This window comes from Mastigoproctus giganteus, chromosome 11 (genome assembly GCF_048544385.1).
Source record: "Mastigoproctus giganteus isolate SK-2022 chromosome 11, ASM4854438v1, whole genome shotgun sequence".
Lineage (NCBI taxonomy): Eukaryota > Metazoa > Arthropoda > Arachnida > Uropygi > Thelyphonidae > Mastigoproctus > Mastigoproctus giganteus.
The window spans coordinates 9592248-9606386 of NC_143585.1; positions in this window are offsets into that span (position 1 = coordinate 9592248).

The following is a 14139-nucleotide window of genomic DNA, read 5'->3' on the forward strand; positions in this document are numbered from 1 at the left end:
TGGAAAAGACACTGAAGATCCACCTAGATTTCCTTGTACCTTGCTAAGTTGGTATTCTCTTTCCTCAAGTTTGGCCTTTAGCTGCTCATTCTCCATGATAACTTTGGTCAATAATTGCTCCATTGTTGTCCAAGTTGTTTAAATTTCCGTGGTAACCGACTTGGGCAATGTACCACCATCAGAAATAACCTCAAACAAAAGTGAATGCAATGTAAAAACCTGGTCTGTATATGATCCAAGATATTGCGATGATTGAGATTGGTCTAGAGTACTACAGAGTCTCTGGCTGTTGTAGAATCCAGGGAATCCTGAGACCTAGTTGAAATCATGTTCGCGACCACCGGAATATCACTGGGTTCCAATCTAGGCAACTCCACCCTAACCCAAAATTCTGAATAACAATCTGTGTCCGCAACTCTACCTTCAACAACTTGTGAAGGTAATGGTTGAAAATTATTCAATAAGTTGACTAAATCATCGGAATCAATTTTATTCTTATTATTCATCTAAATTTTAAGATTGTTAATTTTTTTTTTTTTTTTGGATTTTTATTTCTAAGCTGAAAAACAATTACCTAAATCCTAGGAGGCGCTGTGTTCCAAACTGGCGACATTCGATTTTCCCTCTAGCTCTTTTGGAGTGAAGACGCTATGCCAGCCATAATACTCAACCCAATAAACATAATTAAAAATAATACTTCCAGCGTTCGCTGATAGCTACTCAATGGGTAAACCAATTTTGGAACCCAGTATACGACAAGAAAGAGAAAATTATTCTCTCAGTAGTCTTCTATATTTTTTTTTCTACTGTACAGTCAGGGGTTTGTAACAACCCTATGTTTGAAATAATAAAATTATTCAAAAACTGTTAGTCTAATAATGGCTACTCTACGTAAACATATGGAAGATGTTTTCCATTGTAGTGTACGGCACAATGTTTGTTTTCAATAACATTCAGAAAGCCACAAATGTCTTACTAATCCCTGCAAGAATCACAGCGAAACCTATCTCTATGTGCTCACCAACCCTTCATAGATGCGATGGTATCCTATTTGCATAATTAATCCAAGAGTATCCACCGTATTAAGCACAATATAAGGAGCACTATATTAGTACATATACACAAGCCAACGGGCAAGTCCACCCTCAAATGAATTATACATAAAAATATTGTGCAACTTCCTTGCTACTGTTCTCTGATAATGATTAAATATATGCAATGAAGCGTGATTCATTTTATGGATCTCGCCTTCTCTCAGGCGTATAAATAGGAGAAGGGTCTTAAAAATCGTACTATTAGAACACTCCACAGTGAAGATTCTCAACGACCAGCAACTACAAAGATGAACACAATTGTACGTGTGGTTCAACTGACGATGTGCTTTGTCGTCAGCTGTAACAGCGAATGTGAGTTTGTAAACGAACTTTATTTTCCATTATTATCAATGATTACATTTGCATTGTTTTTTTACAAACACGTTTAATGAAAATTTTAATTTAGGCAATTTAGAGGAACTGGAAACACCTCATTCATTTATTGATGGAGCCTGTGTTGAAGCTGCTGGCTGTAATAGCTTAAGCGATTGTGTTCTTACTTTGGGAACACCTTTCTCGATCGGTATGGATGCAGGTAAGCAGAGAAAAGTGATTATATATTAAAAGTAAAGTCCACTTTTCAACATATTTGAATATTAATTGTGAAATAAAATACTTGAACGTTGTACACTTGAGTATTAAAATATCGGTAAATAGCACCATTTTGAAAAAAAAAGCAGAAAACTAATTGATTCCATTCGAATATTTTTTGGTGTTATTTAACACTGAGTGATCCCTGAATTATGGCCACCTACCTAATTCTTCGTAGGTCCTACTTTTGCCCTCAGTATAGCAGCTGTCCGACGTGGCATTGATTCAACACGATGTCGGAAGCTTTCGGGAAGTATGGCCAACCAAGCTGTGTGTAATGCGGTCAGCAATCCAGGTATGGAGGTGATTGGTGTATCTAGACGCCTGATAGGCCTTTCCATAGAGTCCAACAAGTGCTCTATGGGATTGATATCATGGGAGTTCGGAGGCCAATAGACATGCTGGAAGTCAGAACTGTGTTCCTGAAGCCATTCCTGCACAAGTGCCCGATGGCTCGGCGCATTGTCATCTTGGAAGATACCATCGCCATTAGGGAAAAGGTGTGACATGGGGGGGGGGGTGCACAGTCAGCAAGCAGTTAACCAGAGCGGAGACCAATGATACGTTGTTCCACATGCACAAGGAGTTCACGTTCAAGCTAGTGAAACATGCCCCACACCATACAACTGCCTCCACCGCCCTGATACCATCCAAGATGGATCAAGAGCCTCGTGTTTTTGACACCAAATCCGTACACGACCATCCACGGTGTGGAGTAAGTAAGGTGTAAGGTGTATTGATGTCATGCGGCACAGGGGTTCCCCCCATCTCCGCGTTGCTTTCATTGTGGGTGTACCAGTTTGCTGGGAATGCGAGATATTTAAAAGTGTGTGGGTATTGTACACGTGTAATGTCGTGTACCGTTGTTCATCTGTTCATTTAGCTGCTGGAGCCTAACGTTGCCTCACCTTCGCCCCGTGGAGGCAGACCAGGAACCCAGTAGACTTAGTTACTCTGGAAGGTCCTGCCGCTTAGTTTCTTGAGATTTCGGCGGCTAGGACCTAAAAAAAAAATATAATATGTATGTGTATATACTCATTTCGCTTGTCTGCATACAGCATACGTTGCATGCCAGTACACATCGCTGTGGGGTTTGATATTGCGTAGATGGATAGGACGAGACTAGGCGAAGATTATTTTGAGTGTCCTTAAATTTAGTGTGTGGGGCGTTCGCGTTGTATATAGATAGAGTAGGAGGAGAGACAGAAGACTCGGAGTAAAGATAGAAGTATGGGAGCGATAGAGGAGGCACCCCCAGTTGGTCAGTGAGGCATGCCCATGATTCACCAGAAAGGAAAAGGGTGGGGGTTCGGCGGGGAAGACAAGGTGTCTCCTCCCCGCGGTGGTAGGGTTGGAAAGAAATCGAGTCACTTGCTCGATTCTGATTCCCAACGAGGATTGATGGCAGCGAAGTTGCATGGTTTAGGTCCGTGTTGCCCTTTTGCAGATTCAATGTTCAGTCAGTCACAAAGTTGCAGACCATGTCCTTTTATTCTCGTTGGAGGTATGGAATTTGTTGTGGGTGGGAATAGTAGCTTGTCCCATTTTATATTGTCGTTATGTTGCTTGTTCGATTCTTAGTTGCCTTTTGTTACTTGTTCCTCTTCTACCGTTTTGGTCTGCGGGCCCTTTTGTAGCTGAGTGGGCAGGAGCGGGAGTGCAGTAGCACACGCTCTTTGAGTAGACCGGGGTTCAAGCTCTGACTGCTGAATACGGTCGATATGCCAACCCGCACTGGACCAGCGCGGCAGATTATGGTCCATTTCCCTCAGCATGAATTGTTGAGGAGGCTTCCATCCTGCAGTGGGTTGATAATGGCTGCACTTTACTTTTTTACTTAGTTTCCAGTTGTGTTTCCGCTGTCTGGAGTAAATAACTTGACTCATCTGACCAGCACACTTTCTTTCAGTCTAACGTCCAATTTACATGCTTTTTGCACCATGCGAGTCTTTTACGCCGATGAACCTTGGTTAGGAAAGGATGCCGTAGGGGTCGTCCGTCTGCTGGTATAGTCCATAGGTTCGAGCGTGCGACGCATAGTCATACCAGATGTTATTCCGGGTTGGCCCATATTGTATAGTGTAGTCAAACCTTCAACAGTGCTGCGCCTGTTATCCTGTATGTAAGAGTCGTCAGACCGGCGCTCACCTCTAACGTCAACCTTTCGCTGACCTTTTCAGAAGTCTGGGCGGTAGCACAGTGGTATCGTCACTGTCATACCCACACCAAGTGGAAAGGCGCGGGTTCGAATCCCGTCGATGACGCGAGGAACTTTAATGGGGTTTTTTCACTCTGTGGCTGAGTTAGTCGGGCTCAGGCGTAGATGGCAAGGTTTTTCCTCCAGAAACTGGGTTTTTTCGTCCAGCAAAACAGACAAATCGACAATACAACACACGCAATTAACATACATAAGATACACAGCACGGCAGAAGAATTTCATTATTCGGGTGGCCTAAACATAATAGTGACCTTTGCAGGAGAGGACATCTGCCCTCCTACAGCGGCCCACTCTGGGAGAGCGAAATTGATATCACAATGGCTATGCCTGACTTAGCCAACAAACTTTCCAGCTGGACGGTCCAGGATTCCTCGACAACTTCAGACCACAGAGCGATCACATTCTCCCTTGTTCGCTTTGTGGAACGTGCCGGATCGATTCCATAGGATATTGTGCCTTATAACACGAAAAAGCTGATTGGCAACACTTCCTTGTGGAACTGCCCAGAAGCCTACAGGTTCCTCTACCAGCTTCACACTCGCCAGATCACTGTGTACGCAATATTACTGTAATCATCAAAAGCGCCTGTGATCTGTCCATTCCGTGTAGGAGGCCATACCACTTAGCTGGTCCCTGGTGGAATACAAACCTTCAGGACTTAAGAAAGAGAGCACAACAAGCCAGGAAAAGTTACCAACGTGTGAGTGCCCATCTTCCCTCACATGAGGTTGAAGCTGCCCGGGAGGCATATCGGATGGTTAGAAACATGTACACCAAGGAAATTCGTAAGTGTAAGAAGGGGTCATGGCATACCCTGATCTCCACTATTGGCAATGAAGACCCATGGGGCATCGTGTTCCGCATCGTCACCATAAGATCGTCACCTCTAGGCTGCCTAGAGGTGAGGATCTTAGTACCGCCCAAACCGAATGGCTCTTCAAACTTTACCTGGTCTGATTCAATAAACAATATTCTTGTTTCCATTTACTCTACTGAAGTTTCATCGATGTCGCTGGAGCAACAGCAGATCATCGACAGTAATCAAGCTTATCAGCCAGAGGCTACGGAACAGCCCTTCACTATGATAGTGTATAGTGTGTTCGTGTCTAACGGCACCAGGGGTTTCCTCCATCTTCGCGTTGCTTTCACTGTGGGTGTAATAGTTCACTGTAAAGGCCAGAGATTTAAAAGTGTATGGATCTTGAGATGTGTAATGTTGTGAATCGTTGTTATTCTGGCTATTTAGCCACTAGATCCCTGCTGGGGCCCATCGTTGTCCACATTATGCCTCGTGGAGGCAGACCAGGTACACTAATATTTAGATATTTGCTTTGGCAGGTCCTGCCACCTAATTTCGAGAGATTTCAGTGGCAAGGACCTAAACAATTATAATAATAAATATACATATATATATATATATATATATATATAAAATAAAATAAAAATTCTCGCTCGGTGGGGGTTAAGAAAATTGAGTAGAAAGGCCAAATGAGTTTAGTGTGAACGCAATTAAATTTAGTCGTTATTAAACTTTAAGTTATGTGGGGTATACACTAGTGTATTAGGTAGAGTGGGGGAGACAGAAGGCTGGGGGAAAAGATAGAAATATGGGACGATAGAGAAGGCGACCCCCAGATAATCAGTGGGGCAGGCCCAGGCCCCACCAGACGAAGAGAGGAGTGGCAAGGAGGTGAGGTGAACAGGAAATACCGTCCCCTTCCCCTGCGGGGGGGAATGGAAAAATATATGACCACGATGGCCAGCAGCAAAATTGCAGTTGGTCTTCAGTGGTGTTCCCATTTGGGACATCACTCATGGGCCCAGGTCCCGTTCAGTTTAGTCAAGTCAGTTCTTGTCATTTATTAAGTAGGTTCAGTTGTTATTCCCGGTTGTCATGTGTAGGGTTCAGTTGTGCTCCATTGCAGCGAGCACTCGTCTTCTTGCGAAGAGCTCTTGGGCGTAGCAGGAGAAAGCCAGGTACTCTTGTTTTGTGTCCAGTATGTTGTGCTCCCGTCCTCTAGAAAAATATGGGATCTTTGTTACTAGGATATTGCTGGGTCGTTATAAAGCTGGAAATCATACATTACATGTTGCCAGCTCTCCAGACCGCCGCAAACACAGATAGGGTTCTCTTCAGTTCCCTAAAGGAAAAGTTTAGCATTGATGGGGCCATGTCCGGTGAGAAGGTATGCCGCATGGAGTTGGGTGAGAACCACGTTGGGAACTTAGGGTAGACCCTGCCGACGTCAGGTATAAACTTTCTGGTTATAACCCCTGTATGGGAGTTTGTCCATCTCTCTTGCCACACCTGCAGCAAGTGAGCGTAGAGCCTCTTCTTTTCAGCGGTGCGGTTATTTGCTGGGTCAATTGTATATCTGAGAAAAGTCCTTGAGGTTCCCTTTGCCAGGTTGTAAAGTAATCCTTTGCCCACAATCTCCAGGTCAAGGAGAACTCCGGTTAGGACCTGTAAAGCGTGGGTGCTCACCGTGTTGCAGGTGCCAGAAATAAATAGTAGAATCGATCTTTGGCTGGAGTCGATGATACGTCGGTTGATTGTGGTAGTAGCCTTGTGATACCATACGCCAGAGGCATATGTGATGATGTGTATCAAAATGGCTTTGTAGAGATATGTAGCGTCCGAGCCCAATAATAGTCAGAGAATCACTGCATTTCGAACGCTAAACAAATCATGCAAAGACTGAATGATACTAAGATCAAACTGCCAATGCAATAGATTTGCATAGCGGTGGTGCTTATGCAGCAGAAAACAATAAAACAGAAAGCCTAGTACTCGCATGGCAAAACCACACCACTAACAAAACAATAGTTGAACTAAAATTATAATAGAGACAAATTAGGCTATAGATGACGGTACGAACGCAGCGTTAGCACTTCGTCACGCTACCCCCATTTAAATATGATCAAATTAATCCAAAAATGAAATACAGAAATAAAAATTATATATTAAAATAAATAAGAAAAATAATAGGAAAAGCTAACATCAGAGGCAGCAGAAAAGCACAGTCCACTACATGCTGCGTATAATAAGCTTAATTAAAATATGATTTGCCAGTAGCATGGCTGACCAGTAGAGTGAAAATGAACTGAATCAAATAAAATAACAATAACAGAAAAATATGGGGGTAAATAAGGAAAGGGTAGTGTTGAAGCAACGTTCCTAAAATAATTTAGAAATTAAGCCAATTAAAAGAAATTTAGCGGCTCCCCCTCGATGGCACCCGTTTCCGAATTATGTGAAATTTCACATAATTCAACATTACAAATTTGTACATGACCAAATAAACTAAAAGGTTTTCCTATTATTTTTCTTATTTATTTTAATATATAATTTTTATAATTCTATTTAAATTTTGGATTCGTTTGATCATATATATACAGGGTGTTTCAAAAATATTGGTACAAATGTTTAGGGGAGGTAGGTAACATTTAAAGGAATGTGAATCGCATAGGAACCCATTAGGTATTAGGTATGTTGACGGTCTAACGGTTCCTGGGATTTCTCCCATCTCCGCGTATGTTCTCTGTATCGGTCAAGCCAGAGATTTAAAAGTGTGTGGGATATGTACTATGTAGTATGTTGTGCCCACTGTTCATCCGGCCTGTTAGCCGCCGGGCCCCTAGTGGGGCCCGACGTTACCAATACCAGCCACGAGGAGGCCAGCCGGGTGTTACCAGTGATTGAAACAGTACTCTGGCAGGTCCTGCCACCTACTTTCCTGGGATTTCAGTGGCTAGGACCAAAATAAATAAAATATAAATTAGAAAAATAAATAGTCGCGAGGATGTTTTATTGCGTATTTGGGGTTTTGCTTTAGGAGCACTGTTTGGGGTTTTACGCTGAAGGTCTTGATAAAGCCTAATTGGGTCGGCCAAGAATTTTGGTGTGCTTAGAATTTTGATGTAGGGCTAATCGCTGTGTGAGATGACAGATGTGGGTGGGGAGACCAAAGGCTGGGGGGTTAAATAGGAAGCAGAGGGGTCGATAGGGAAGGTGACCCCCCGTTTTTCAGTGGGCATGCCCATGCCTCACCAGAGGGAAATAGGGTTGGCGAGGGGGAAGGGAGCGTGTGTCTCTCCCCCCACCAGGGATTAGGGTTTTAAAGAAATCTCGCAGGTGCGAGATTTGATAGCCAGATGGCACTCTAGTTCTGATGTCATTCCATTTTTCATCATTTTCAGGAACTTCGTTGTGGCGCGCTTGTATCAAGTCAGAGATTGTTGGCCGCAGGATTCTTGCTTTGGTCTCTCCCAGGAGGAGTAGCCCTGCGCAGGTCTCTTGAGTTTCAAATGGCGTGTCTATTTCTTCATGCTGAGATTTTATTCTTTTGCTCTTGCTTTGACTCTTCTGTGTCTCTCCTTTATTTTTACTTCGTCCATGACATTTGGTTTTTGATATATCTATTGGGTGTTATTGTCCTCCCGAGGATCAGGTTGCATTGAAATAATTGTTTTCCTTCTTGTGAATAATTGTATTGCAAAGTTAGTTAGTGCTGTGTACTCTTCCTGAGTGTCCAATAGTCGAGACTCTTGGTGAATTGGGTTATACTGAATTCTTACAATAAGTCTTGCTCTTATATCTTCATAGTGGTCGCAGTCATGCATGACGTGACTCCAAGTCTCTGATTCTCCACATGGACAGTTCCTGTCTTCTATTATGCCCATTGTGTTTAGTTTATCTCTGAACGGGCCGTGGCCTGTTAATAAGTAGGTAGTGTTGAGGCCCGGGTATATCCATGCTGGTGCTTTTGGGTATATTTTTGTTACAAGGGGAAGAAATTTGTGGGTTATTGCTCCTTTGGTGGTTTCATTCCACCTTGTCTGCCAAATGTGAGTGTGTATCAATTCTTTTTTGCTCCTGCTTCCAATCATTGGTAACATTGAGGGTTAAGCCGTTAGTTGTGATTGGTATTGCCTTTTTGTAATAATACATTAATCCAGTTCGTACTACCTCTAAGTCAAAGGGCAGTGCACCAGCAATGACCTGAAGCGCTGTCGTACTAGTTGTATTGCTTGCCCTAGTGATGGTGAGTAGTATGTTCCTTTGTATTGTTTCTAATATTTTCCTATTTGTTACTGTGTTAGTCTTCGTCATCCATATAGGTGAGCCGTAGATAATTGCTGGTATAAATAAGGCTTTATAATATAAGGAGAGGGTCCTCTTGTTTAGTCCCCAGTCCTTTCGCGTTATTTTTATTATGAGTCCTGTATATTTGCGTATTTTCTTCCTGAGGTAATTTAGATGGGGTTTAAATGAGAGATTGCTATCTATAATTATCCCTAGATACTTTATCTGGTTGGTTAGTCTGACAGTGGTACCTTCTATTTTGATTTGTGGCGGCCGGTTTAATTTAAGCTTTCCTCTAAGAAGAACGGAGCTCGTCTTTTCCGGTGCTATTTTTAGATTGTTTATTTTGGCCCACTCCTGTAGGGTTTGCAGTGCTTTGTTTGCTTGCTTTTCCAGATTTGCTCGTGAGTCCGCTGCTGTGGATAAGACCAAATCATCAGCAAAGGCCTGTGCCACCACATCGCCCAGGTCCTTGCAGAGAAAGTCATCTAGAACAATGTTCCACAGGAGTGGCCCCAGGACCGATCCCTGGGGGGCAGCCCCTGCGGACAAGACGGGTGAGGCTAGCATAAGGTGTGAGGATCTGCACTTCCCTGTTCGTGAGATAGGATTTTAGGCTGTCATAAAGATTTTGTGGCAAAGATGCAGCACGGAGCCTTGCCAGGACGCTCGGCCACCAGAGGGTGTCGAACGCCCCAGCAAAGTCCACTGCAATCACTAAAAAATACTTGGTGCATTGTGTGGCTTTGTTGAGAAGATCCAGAATTGCATCTGTGGTTGAAGAACCCTGTTTAAAGCCATATTGTTTTGGACTGCTGAGGTTTGCTTCTGTGTAGTAGTGTTCGATTCTCTTGTACAATAGCCTTTCGTAAATCTTGCTAACTGCGGATAACAGGTCTATCGGTCTATACGATGTTGGTAACTCCAGTGGTTTTGTTGGACTTTTTGATATCAATTTTAGTATAGCTGTTTTCCATTGAGTTGGGAAGTGACCTTGTGCCAAGCAGCAGTTATAGAGTCGCAGAAGGAGTTGGGGAACATATTCTGCTGTCTTTTTAATCATTTCTGGTTCGATTAGATCTGAACCTGGACATCGCTTGTTTTTTGTTCTGCTTGTAGCCTCTTGTATCTCTTCAAGAGTGAATGGTGGTTCTCTTTGGGTGTTTGCATATTGCGCGTTTGTTTGGCATATTTCTGTCTGCTCCAATGTCATCTCTGTTGGCGGTTCCTGTATGATTGTTGCAAGAATATTTGTTACTGAGTCTTTCCAGGTTGTGGTCATAGTGCCTTGCGGGGTTTTGGTTGCCGTTTTCACTTCACCTCTGGGCAGCCTGCTGATTGTGATTTTGTATACCACCCCCCAGGGATACGTATTTCCTGTTGTTTGGACAGAGTTATGCCAACTTTCCCTTTTGCTCTTTTTGATTTTGTCTGTATACTGGTTTCTGAGTTGACGATATCGATTTCTCAATTCCTCAACTTCCGCTGCCGGCCACGTTCTTCTTGCCCTTTGGAATTCTTTTCGTTTCACTTGTACTATCTTTCTCAGTCTTTGGAGCTCTGGTGTCCACCATGGTGTTGCTCTGGTTTTGGGTACTCTTCTTTTCATGGCTACTTCAGCTGCCGTGGTAATCATTTCGGTCACTTTTCTTTGCAGTGTTTCGGGATTTTCCATCTCAGGAGCCAGATTTCCATGCATTTCCATGTAGAGTTGCTCCTGGTTACGGAGATTCTCTTTAAATATGTCCCAGTTAGCTTTGTGAACATTGAATCTGCTCTGCATCTGCCTTATTATCGGTGTTCTTTGTAGGTTTCTTTTTATGGAGTATGTAATTGTCCCATGGTCAGATGTTGACCAATCACTTTGGACTGTCCAGTCTGTGATATAATTTTCTATATTTTTTGTTACCATAGTGACGTCTATGGTTGCTTCCCAAAGCGTGTTGCAGAATGTTGGGAGACAGAAGGGTTGGTTAATAACAGTGAATATCGAGTTCGTTAGAAAGTCTTCCAACTTCTGTCCATTAGCCATTCCTCTGTGGTCAGGGGTGCGGCTATGCCACAGTGGCGATCTGCAGTTTACGTCTGCCCCAATAATTATCTTGTGTCCGGCTAAAATTGATTGTACGTTCTCTAAGTACGCTGTGGCAAAGTCAATTTCTATGCCAGGTCTACAGTAGAGAGCTATGACGTAAATGGTTCCAATCGAAGTGATTAACTGGGCACAGGCTGCCCAAGGCGTGCAGAGCTGCTGGATTTTTGTGACAGTTATATCCGTATTCCTTACGATTATTGCCGCCCAAGGTGTATCCTCTGTGCAGTGCACAATTTTGTAAGATATGGGATATCCTCTCACCTGTTTTTGGTGGGTGTACGGTTCCTGTACGATTATGAGGTCAGTGTTTTCCTCGTCTGCCTTCTTTCTGATCTGCTCGACCACTGCCCGAGCACGCTGCGCATTAAGCTGTTGTATTTTCAGTATCCCGGTGTTGAAAGTTTGTTTAGGGAGAGAACCCATAATCAATCCTGGATTGGTATAACTCCTTGGTTCTGATGTATGTTGGACATTTTGCATCTCTTAAGGAGTGCGCATGCTCTAACTTAAGGCTTTTACAGTTGGCGCAGACAGGTTCGCTAGCTTTATTTGGACAGTTTCTAAACTCATGCCCTTTTTCGGAGCAGTGGCCGCAGGTCGGTTCCTTCTGGGAGCAGGTGTGTGTAGTGTGGCCAAACTTACAGCAGCGAAAGCACTTTGGAATGGTCACGTGCTCCCTGTAGCGCAGATAGCTCCACTCGATGTAGATTCTTGATTGTGCCTTGATCGCTTGCCAAGCAACTGGGGCCAGCTCAACTGTCCAGTTGCTGTCAATTCCATTTCTTGCTTTTGTTTTAAATTTCGATATTATAAGATTTTTGGCCTCTTTGTCTGGGATCTCATGTTTTAGATTCTTTTTGTATATCTCTTGTGCTAGCTGTTCAGCTGTCATCTCGGAGTCAACGTCAAACACGACTATGGAGGGACCCTTTTTCTTTGGGATCTCCGCCCTTAACCCGAGCGTTGTTATTTTGGTATTTGTTAGGATCTGTTCGGCTTCTTCTTTACTTGCCGTTTCTATTACTATCCCCGGGTTTCTAGTTTTTCTTATTGACTTAATCCTTGTGTTTTCAAAATCTCTCTTCATGTTTTCAATTACCTTTTGCTTAATTTGTTCACTGGTGTTGTTTTCCTCCTCGTGGGACGTAGGATTACTAAATTTGGTGTTTGTAACAGCGTTTTCCTTTTCTGAGTCTGGACATTGGTCGTATTTTCTACCTCTGGTGGTGTACTCCTCAGCGCATTGGCATAGGATTTGGCGCGCTGTTGCATTTGAATGCCTCCATCAGCCTTGTATGTTTCCAGAGCTGCAATAGCTTTCTGATGTTCTACATTGGTTTGCAGTAGAATAGGAACCCATAACCGGAAACGGCCCGTAAGTACATGGCGCTGTTCATCAGTTCGCGAGAGAGAAAATCTCTGGTTTACTCATTCAAGCAGTAGTCGCTACACGAAGAGCATGCATCGATATGTAGGCAGGAACAGGAACAAGTTCTAGATATAATTCTGAATTCTGTTAATCTGGAGTGGTGTCAGAAGTCTCTGGTCGATGACGGTATCACTGAGCAGAGGAAGGATTTAGTTGAAGAGAGTCGTGATAAAGGATGAGTCAGCAAAGTGCAGCATCTGTTAAAATCTTTGTGTTCTTGAAAACCACAACAATTTTGTCAGGACGACGAGGCAGCGCACAGTTGTATTATGATTTGTGATGTGTTTTCAGTTTGATTTCTTGAATTAGCATTGAGGATGAAAGCCTTCCTGCGATTAAAGGCAGCATTGCCGAAGGTTTGAAGGGCCTGGAAACTGTTGACAGAAATGCGTATCTTCTCACCTCCGGGACACAAGTTTGGTACTATTGCATCTTCATTTTGATTTCGTAATTTTCGCAGACCGTTTTACATCTTTAATGCCGCTACAAAAATTGCAAAAAAGGAGCTGGCATGATAATGATGAACATTTTATTAGGCAGTCGGAAAGTTTTTCGCAGCTCGAGCAGGGTTGCATATTTTTCGATGGCATTGTACCCAAGATTCATAAAAATTAAGTTTTCTGTTTATACTCCGGCACGACAACCAAGTCAGTAGAGTTTACAATAAGTCGTCAATACAAATATTTGTCGTATTTAGTAGTCACGGGCTTGAACTCCGGTCCACTCAAGGAACGCGTGCTATGCACTCTCGCTCTTAACCACTGGGCTACAGGGAGACATAAGACAAGGTTGCTGCCAAAGTAAAAGCAGAATACTTACTGACCAAGGAATGTTCCTTCAGGCTATGATTAAGTAGGGTGTTAAAGAGCTGACCGCTTACTTTTCGCAGTATGTCGGTAAATGAATACACACTGTACTCACAATGGCGAACAACAAGGTCCGATTCAACTTTAGCCATTCTGCCAGGATATCCGAAATTGCTGGACGAATTAGTAGCAAAAAGCAGTTCGATAATCACTCCTCATCAACCCAATCCTCAGATTGGGTTGATGTAAGAAGTGGGGTTCCCCAAGGTTCAGTATTAGGACCACTGTTGTTTTTAATTTTTATAAACGACATTGATGAAGGGATAGAAGGCGTGATGTCTAAATTTGCAGATGATGTTAAAATTGGTAGAGTAGTTAATGATCACTGTCAAATTGAGCTTCTTCAGAGAGACCTAGATAGACTTCAGGAATGATCAGAAAAATGGCAGCTGTGCTTTAATCCAACAAAGTGTAAGGTGTTACACCTGGGAAACTGTAATCCCAAAATAACGTATAGTTGAACTCCAAAATTAGTTGAACTCCACTTGGTGGAGTTCAACTAAACCCAGTACTGGAGGAAAGGGACTTGGGTGTTAAGATACGGTCAGACATGAAATTCTCTAAGCATTGTAAACAGGTTGCAAGGAAGGCCCATGGTGTCCTATCGATGATCTATCGAACTTTTTCCAAGTAGAGATAGGGACGTGATAATCCCATTATATGAGGCTTATGTTAGACTACACTTGGAATACTGTGTTCAAGTATGGAGACCGCACCTAAAGAAAGACATCGAGATTCTTGAAAGGGTGCAAAGAAGGGT